This window comes from Physeter macrocephalus, chromosome 7, assembly GCF_002837175.3.
Source record: "Physeter macrocephalus isolate SW-GA chromosome 7, ASM283717v5, whole genome shotgun sequence".
In the NCBI taxonomy this organism is placed as follows: domain Eukaryota; kingdom Metazoa; phylum Chordata; class Mammalia; order Artiodactyla; family Physeteridae; genus Physeter; species Physeter macrocephalus.
In genome coordinates, this window is record NC_041220.1 from 82,005,663 (window position 1) to 82,015,350 (window position 9,688).

General features: G+C 39.9%; 1 pseudogene; it reads right to left on the reverse strand.

Annotated features, from left to right (window-relative positions):
* Nucleotides 1-3,892: 3,892 nt before the first annotated feature.
* On the reverse strand, nucleotides 3,893-4,558 carry LOC129392251 (cytochrome c oxidase subunit 2-like; annotated as a pseudogene).
* Between the last annotated feature and the right edge of the window lie 5,130 nt (nucleotides 4,559-9,688).

A 9,688-nucleotide genomic window follows, 5' to 3' on the forward strand; every position in this document is an offset into this window, starting at 1 on the left:
TCCAAGGTGTGGACTGTGGACTGTGGCCCCCCTGTGGGGGCACAGGATAATTTTGGGGTTTAATGATAGGAATAGTAGGGGAATGATGTGTAGGGCTATTAAGGTGTGTTCTCGCGTGAAGAAGGGGGTGAGATTATTGATATGGTGTGTATGTTTGCCACGTTGTGTTGTGATCAATATATACAGGGAATATAGGGCAGTGATTACAGTGTTTGTTCCTATTAGGATAATGGTGAAGTTTAATCATGAGAATGCTGACATAACCACAAGTAGTTCTCCAATTAGGTTGATGGTGGGGGGTAGAGCGAGATTTGTCAGGCTTGCTAGTAATCACCAGGTGGCTATCAGTGGGAGAAAGATTTGTAAGCCTCAAGCTAGGATTATGGTTCGACTACGGATTCGTTCGTAGTTTGAGTTTGCCAGACAGAATAGTATAGAGGATGTGAGACCGTGGGCGATTATTAGAGCGGTAGCCCCTGTGTAGCTTCAAGGGGTTTGGATAAGGATGGCTGCGATAACGAGTGCTATGTGACTGACTGGGGAGTATGCAGTAAGTGATTTTAGGTCTGTTTGATGTAGGCAGATAGAGCTAGTTATAATTATTCCTCACAAGGAGAGCATGAGGAAGGGGTAAGCTATATATTATGTCAATGGATTGAGTATGGATGTGATTCGTAGCATGACGTAGCCACCAAGTTTTAGTAATACGGCTGCAAGGACTATGGAGACTGCGATAGGAGCTTCTACATGTGCTTTGGGTAGTCAAAGGTGTAATCCGTAAAGGGGTATTTTTACTAAGAAGGCTATTATACAGGCTAGTCATATGAGAGTGTTGGATCAGGAGATGGACAGTGGTTGGGTTCAGTATTGTAACAATAGGAAGTTTAGAGATCCTGTTGTGTTTTGCAGGTATGTTAATGCTACTAGTAATGGGAGAGATCCGATTAGTGTCTAGAATAGAAAGTAGAGTCCTGCATTAAGTCGTCTGTTTGGTTACCTCAGCGAGTAATAATAAGGGTTGGGACTAGTGTAGCTTCAAATATAATGTAGAATAGGATTAATTCTGTAGAGGTAAATGTTATGATTAGGAGTGCTTGTAGTATGATTAGTATTGTGATGTAGAGCTTTTTTCGGACAAGTGGTTCTTTGAGAGGGTGGGACTGACTTGCTATTAGTATTAAGGGGAGAAGTCATATTGTTAGGATTAGAAGTGGTGTGGAGAGGGAGTCGGAGAAGAATGTCAGGGAGTAATTAAGGCTGTTGTCGTTGAGTTGATTAAGGAGGAGTAGGCTTGTAAAGCTAATTAGTAAGCTGTGGGTTGTGGAGTTAATTCAGATTAAGTTGCTTTTTGATAGTCAGGTTAGTGGTGTTAGTATGATAGTGGGAATAATGAATTTTAGCATTGGAGGAGATTGAGGCTTTGTACGTAATTAGTGCCATATGTGTTGGAAATTATGACTAGTAGGGCTAACCAAATGGCCGCCTCACAGGCTGCGAATACTAGAAGAATAATTGGTATCATGCTGGCCAGGGTGAAGTGTGAGTTTAGTATTGTGAGGGCTGCTAGGACGAATAGTGATAATATTATACCCTCTAAGCAGAGTAGTGCAGATATTAGATGGGATCGATATATTAATAGGCCTACGAGGGATATGGTGAAGGCTATTATGATGTTCATATGGACTAGAGACACTTGGTAATTGTGAGTTCGATCACAGTCTAGTGAGTCGAAATCACTTGTTTTGTTTTAAACTAAGTACCATATTCGGCTCATTCTAAGCCTTCTTGAGTTCATTCATAGGCTAAGCTGGCTGCTAGTAGGGAGATTAAGAATAGGGCTATGGTAAGTTTTGTTTTTAGATTGTTTGTTTGGATTGCTAAGGGGAGAGGAAGTAGGAGGGCAATCTCCAAGTCGAAGAGAAGAAAGGTAATTGCCACTAGGAAACATTTTATGGAGAAGGGTAGGCGGGTGGATCCCATAGGGTCAAAGCCGCATTCGTAGGGGATTGTTTTTTCTGCGTATATGTTTAGTTGAGGAAGTTAAAAGGCGATAAGCACGAGTAGCAAGGCTAGTATTGTGTTTGTTAGTAGTGTCAGTAGGAGATTTATTGTTCTTTTTCGGAGTATTCCGAACTAACTGATTGGAAGTCAGTTGTACTCGTTAATACTAAAAGGACTATGAACCTCATCAATAGATGGACACGTAAAGAAATAATCATACGACGTCTACGAAATGTCAGTATCAAGCAGCTGCTTCGAAACCGAAGTGATGATTTGATGTGAGGTGGAATTTTACTTGGCGTAGGAAACAGACGATGAGGAAAGTGGATCCAATGATGACATGTAGTCCGTGGAAGCCTGTGGCTACAAAGAAAGTGGACCCATAGATTCCGTCTGAGATTGTGAATGGGGCTTCGTAGTATTCTGATGCTTATAGTAGGGTGAAATAAAAGCCGAGTATAATTGTGATGAAAAGGGCTTGAAGTATGTGTTTGAGGTTTCCTTGTATTAGACTGTGGTGGGCTCAGGTAATAGATATGCCAGAGGCTAGTAGTAGTACGGAGGTGTTAAGGAGTGGGACTTCTAAGGGGTTTAAGGGGTGGATGCCTGTGGGTGGTCAGCATCCGCCTAGTTCGGGAGTAGGGGCAAGGCTTGAGTGGTAAAAGGCCCAGAAGAAGCCTGTGAAAAAATAGGACTTCTGATAAGATGAATAGAATTATTCCATATCGAAGTCCTTTTGGACGGTTGGTGTGTGGTGGCCTTGGAAAGTGCTTTCTCGGATGATGTCTCGTCATCATTGATATATTGTTAGGGTGTTTGTCAGCAAGCTCAGGGTTAGCAGGATTGTTGAGTTGAAGTGGAATCATATGATTAGGCCTGATGTTATAAGAAGTGCTGAGAGAGCTCCTGTGAGGGGCCAAGGACTGGGGTTTACTATGTGATATGAGTGGGTTTGGTGGGTCATTATGTATTGTCATGCAGGTATAGGCTTACTAAGAGAGTGAATACGTAGGCTTGAATTACAGCGGCAGCGAATTCGAGAATGGTTAGTAGAGTAAGGATAGTAAATGTAATAAGAGCTGTAAATAGGCTGGTACTTATTAGTGCAAGGGTCGTTATTCCAATCAGATGTATTAATAAGTGGCCTGCTGTAATGTTGGCGGTTAGTCGTATTGCTAGTGCTACTGGTTGAATAAGCAGGCTAATAGTTTCGATAATTACCAGTATAGGGATGAGAAAAGTAGGTGTAACTTGTGGTAGGAGGTGGGCTAGGGATGCTTTTGTTTTGTTATGGAAACCTGTAACAACAGTGCCGGCTCATAGGGGAATAGCTATTCCTATATTTATTGAAAGTTGTGTGGTAGGTGTAAATGAGTGGGGTAATATTCCAAGATTGGTGGAGACGATAAATAGTATAAGTGAGATGAGTATTAGAGACCAGGTTTGTCCTTTGGGGTTATGTGTGTTTATTAATTGTTTTGATGTAAGTTTGGTTAGTCATTGTTGAATGGAAATTGTGCAATTGTTAATTAGTCGATTTGGTGTTGGGAATAGGATAGTTGGGAATATGATAATTAGAGTGACGACAGGGATACCTAGTATTATTGGGACTGTGAAAGAGGTAAATAGATTTTCGTTCATATGGTGTTTCAAGGGGTTTGTTGTTTTTGTATTTTGGTGAATGTTAGTTTGGGGTTGGGGGAGTAGAAATGCTTTGAGATTTTTAGTTGGAATAGTATGAAGAGGGTTAGGAATATGGATAGAATAGTAAGGAGTCATGTTGATGTATCTAGTTGTGGCATGCCATTAAGGGGACCTTTGGCTCTCAATCTTTAACTTAAAAGGTTAACGGTAGTTTAGCTTCTTAATGAGATTACAGTATGGAGACGGATCATTTTTCAAAGTTCTCTAGGGGTACTAGTTCGAGGACGATTGGTATGAAACTATGATTTGAGCCACAGATCTCTGAACATTGCCCATAAAATAAGCCTGTTCGTCTTGATATTAAGGTTGTTTGGTTTAGGCGCCCAGGAATTGCATCTGTTTTTAGGCCCAGGGAGGGTATGGCTCTTGAGTGTAGTACGTCTTCGGAGGAGACTAGCATTCGAATTGTTATTTCTATGGGTAAGACTATTCGGTTGTCCACTTCTAGTAGCCGTAGTTCTCCTGGCTTTAGGTCTGATGTTGGGATCATATGAGAATCAAAATTTAGGTCTTCGTAGTCGGTGTATTCGTAGCTTCAGTATCATTGGTGGCCTATTGTTTTTACAGTGAGAGAAGGATTATTAATTTCGTCTATCATATAGAGGATTCGTAGGGAGGGTAAAGCAATTAGAATTAGAATGATGGCTGGAAGGATGGTTCAAATGGTCTCTGCCTCTTGGGCGTCTATTGTACTGGTATGTGTTAGTTTAGTTGTAAGCATTAGAGTGATGATGTAGAGGACTAGGGAGCGAATTAGGAAAACAATTATTAATGTGTGATCATGAAAATGTAGGAGTTCTTCTATAATAGGTGATGTTGCATCTTGGAAGCCTAGTTGAAAGGGATATGCCATAGAGATATACAGGATTTTCACTTGTAACTTAACTTTGACAAAGTTATATAAGATTTTACTAATATCTCGTTTGTAAAGAAAGACATAGTGGTTATGGTGTTGGCTTGAAACCAATTGGAGAAGGTTCGATTCCTTCCTTTCTTGATCATTTTGGGTTGACGTATGCTGGTTCTTCAAATGTGTGATATGGTGGAGGACATCCGTTTAGCCATTCAAGATTTGTGGAGGTGAGGTCTACTGTTATTACTTCTCGTTTGGATGTGAATGCTTCTCAGATAATAAAAATTATTAGTATAACTGCTGTTAGTGAGATGAATGAGCCTATTGATGAGATAGTGTTTCATGTTGTGTAGGCGTCTGGGTAGTCGGAGTATTGTCAGGGTATACCGGATAAGCCTAGGAAATGTTGTGGGAAGAATGTTAGGTTTACAACTACGAATATAATTATGAAGTGGATTTTCGCTCATGTTGAGTTAAGTGTATATCCTGAGAATAATGGAAATCAGTGGACAAATCCTCCTATGATGGCGAAGACAGCTCCTATTGAAAGTACATAGTGAAAGTGGGCGACTATGTAGTAGGTATCGTGAAGGACAATGTCTAGTGATGAATTGGCTAGAACGATGCCAGTTAGGCCACCTACTGTGAAGAGGAAGATGAAGCCTAAAGCTCATATTAGGGCAGGGGATCACTTAATATTGCCCCCATGAAGTGTTGCTAGTCAACTAAAGACTTTTACTCCTGTAGGGATAGCAATGATTATAGTTGCTGATGTAAAGTATGCCCGTGTGTCAACGTCTATACCCACCATGAATTGTTTCAAAGAAAGAAGAGCACTATAGTTACTAAATTTCTTTAAGTGGCAGTGAATGGATGTGTAGTCTAAGTTCTGGCATTATGGTAGCCTTAGAAATACAGTCAGTCCCAGCATGATCTGAGCTTCTCCAGTTTGACACAATCACCTAGAGCTGTATTTTTCCCTGGGTTGGGCCTTGGGCTCCAAAGCAATCTGTGTTGAGATTTTGTGCATCTGCTCCAGCTTTTTGTGTGGGCATACGTGGCATGTGTATGTATACTTGTGTGTGTGTACATGTATGGATTGTGTGTTTATAGCATATGTATGCCTGTATGTACACATGTAGGTATGACTGTGATTGCTATCTTCCAAACTAAAATAACCTGAAATGATGCAAGAATCAATTGATCTAGTTCAAGTTATTTGATGAATTAAATTGGCTAAGAACCAAAATTCTAAAATGCTGCTGTAAGGTAACTATAAAGACGTAATTCCAACGTAAAATATCATTCGAAACTATGTTCAAGACTCAAAATAGTATGCTATTTTGCAGTGCAACTGAGTATAGCATGTCTAACTTAAGCTAGAATTATATGTTTCAAATAGATATTTGATAAACCAAATACACCGGCTCAGTCCCCTAGAGAGACTCATGTAATTAGAATGTTTGTCCCGCTTGTTAATAATTTTCATGAAAATTGATTAAGGGTACTATTTTATTTTTACCACTTTTAACTGATTAACCAAAGCATACTTTATTTATTTATTTATTATTATTTTTTGTGTGTGTGGTACGCAGGCCTCTCACTGTTGTGGCCTCTCCCGTTGCGGAGCACAGGCTCCGGACGCACAGGCTCAGCAGCCATGGCTCATGGGCCCAGCTGCTCCGCGGCATGTGGGATCTTCTCGGACTGGGGCATGAACCCGTATCCCCTGCATCGGCAGGCGGGCTCTCAACCACTGCGCCACCAGGGAAGCCCCCAAAGCATACTTTAAATACGAGTTTATATCTTCTTGTTCTAGCTGGCTGCTCAAAATGCTGAGATTTTAATTTTCAGAAATTGCTGCCCCTTTTTTGGCCATTATAATATAGAAAATAAACTGCTGCTGTTCAGAGTTCTAGTAGCTCACACAATTAGTAGTTTAATTTTAAACACACATTTTTCTTTTCTTTTTTTTTTTTTTTGTGGTACGTGGGCCTCTCACTGTTGTGGCCTCTCCCATTGCAGAGCACAGGCTCCGGACGCGCAGGCCCAGCGGCCATGGCTCACGGGCCCAGCCGCTCCGCGGCATGTGGGATCCTACCAGACCGGGGCGCGAACCCGGTTCCCCTGCATCGGCAGGCGGACGCACAACCACTGCGCCACCAGGGAAGCCCAAAACACACATTTTTCATATTTGCCAATATAAATGAGTATTACCCTGTATTATTTTGTAGTAGAAGAGAAATTACAGTTCTTGAATACAAAACAATGTGTTTGCATGTGTGTGTGTGCTATGATAATATATCCTATGAAGTCTGTGTTCATTATTTCGTAAATCAAGTGTCAAGGATAATTTCCAAAGATTTATGAGCACATGCCATGCATAAGTAAGAGCATTATGGTGATATAAAAAGCTACAGGATAAATATTTAAAATTCTATAAAGTGTGTTCATTCCTCAAGCCAATCTAATCAGTATTTCTGATGCAATGAATGAGGATCTACTAATATTCAGGCAGGGTTCAGAGAATCACATTACCTAAATCAGGTAAGTGATAGATTGAAGAGGCATACCTATAAATCTGTCATATCATTCCTGAATTTTCTTTCACAATTAACTTTATTTACTATTAATTAAATAATTAATCAATAATTTATAATTCTTAATTATAATTAATTATTATAATGTAATTAATAATTTCCAGGATAATTATTAATTTTATTGGCCATAACATATAGAACATATGGTCTATTCCTCTGTTATTGTTATAAACATCACGGCATATACAAAAGAAGTTTTGAGCTAAATTAATTAACTGGTTAGCTAAAATATAAAGTGCAAAATATTCCTATGTTAGATACTTAGGATTTTGAGATCGTCTGGATATTAAGAATTTTTAAATCTACATATTTTAAAGATGTTATTTATATAATTGCAGTCATTACCAAGTGCTACATTGTTTTAGTATTCCTGTCGTAGATAAAGTATTAAAGATTTAGAACATATCAAAGATAGGTTATTTCCTTTATCCTCTGCTTTTATTTCTGACAGTTTGTTTTCAGTGGTACCTGAATATGAGAGTGCAGTGGGCACATCAGGCCAAAACTGCTACACCCAAGGAAAAAAATCAAGGTAATGATATACCACATGCCTCATAAATAAGAAATTGAATTATGGATTTAATGAAAGATAGAAAATAGTTCCAATTGATCTTGTAAATGTTTAAAAAATTAATGAAATAGAATTATAATTACAAAAAATTATTCCACATTGTTAAGGCTCAATTTCTAGCCAATTTCTTTGTTTGCCTAATTCTGTCTTTATATACTCCTTTACATATCTCCTGCTGTGTAACAGCAACATCTATTATCTCACAGTTTCTATGGGTAAGAAATCCAGGTGTGGTTTAGGTGGGTGACTCTGGCCCAAGTTCTGTCATGTGGTCGTAGTCAAGCTGTTGACCAGAGCTGCAGCATCTCAAGACTCACTTCCATGGCCACAAAGACATTGTTGGTGGGAGTCAAAAGATCCACTTCTAGGGCTTCCCTGGTGGCGCAGTGATTGAGAATCCGCCTGCCGATGCAGGGTACACGGGTTCGTGCCCCGGTCCGGGAAGATCCCACATGCCGCGGAGCGGCTGGGCCCGTGAGCCATGGCCGCTGAGCCTGCGCGTCCGGAGCCTGTGCTCCGCAACGGGAGAGGCCACAACAGTGAGAGGCCCGCGTACCACAAAAAAAAAAACAAAAACAAAAACAAAAGATCCACTTCTAAGCTCACTCATGTGGCTGCTGGCAGGCCTCAGAGGACCATTTCCAATCTTGCTCCTTTGGCCTCTCTACAGGGATTCTTCGGCAGCTGGTTTCCTCTAGTGTAAACAATCCAAAACAGAGAAAGGTCCAAGTTGAAAGCTTTCCATAACAGTCTTTTTATAACATAATCTTAGAAGTGATATCCCATTACTCCTGCCATACTGTATTCATGAGAAGTGAATCAATAAGTACAGCTCACAAAGAAGGGGAAAACAATTACACAAGGGAGTGATTAACAGGAGGCTAAGGTCATTGGAGGTTATATTAGAGGCTGCCTACCATAGCTGTTAGCCTTCTTTAGGAAATTTCCCACCTAGTTAGGTTATTTGGAGCCATCACAGCCACTATATAAACATGAATTTATCATAATATCCACAACGTATTCCTATGTCAGAAGAGTACTCAATTATCCCTTTGAACTCTCCTCCATGATACTTACCTGTCCCCTCTCCCATTCTCCTTACATATGTCCAACTTTCAGCATGCTCCTCAATCCCCTGATGGCTTTCCTGCCTTTTCCCTCAGCAGATGGCTGCACATTCTTATCTCTCTTTAGTTAAGAGAAACTGAAGTTCATTAAGCATTTAAGCATTAACATTCTCAACTTCCTACCACATCTGCAACACAAACAAATTGATCAGAGCCTGTACTCCTTCTCACTTCTTTCTTTACGCATCTCAGAAGATTTTTATTCCTCTTCTTGTAACTTTGACTAGACCTTTTGGGGTTGATGGAAGCAGTTCAGCTCTGAGTTTCCCAAACCTCCCTGGGGGAGAGGGAAGAAACATTTAGGGTGCTTTCTTCCCTGAAAATTTAAATCCATCAGATTGGGTTGGGGACTGGGAATTTGCATTTTGGCCTGGACAACAGGTGATCTTATCTTCAGATAAGTTTGGAAAGCACTGTGTCATTTAAGTAAGACTATTTATTAAATACAGTACTCATCTTAGCGAGTACATTCAATAATTGCTATGGGGAATACAAAATTACATATTAAAAAGGACCTGACCCAAAATTAGCTTCTAAGGGATGAAATAGGGCATTCCTTAAATGAAAATAGCTAAGAAGATGACAAACAGAAAATGTACACGTTTTAGTTACAAACAAGGTGTTAAGAGTTGCTAAGTGAGTTTAAGGGATTGCAATTTGCTAGGCTTTCTTTGGGAAGATTTTCACAGGAAGTTGGCTAATACTGAGCAATATTTTAGTAACTTGAACATTCTTGTTTTTATTTTTTAAGGGAGAAAATGGAAAACCATTGTGGTAGTAGGTTTTGTTAAATTTTAGAAATGGTAGAGGTCAAGGCATTAAGTGGGTTTAC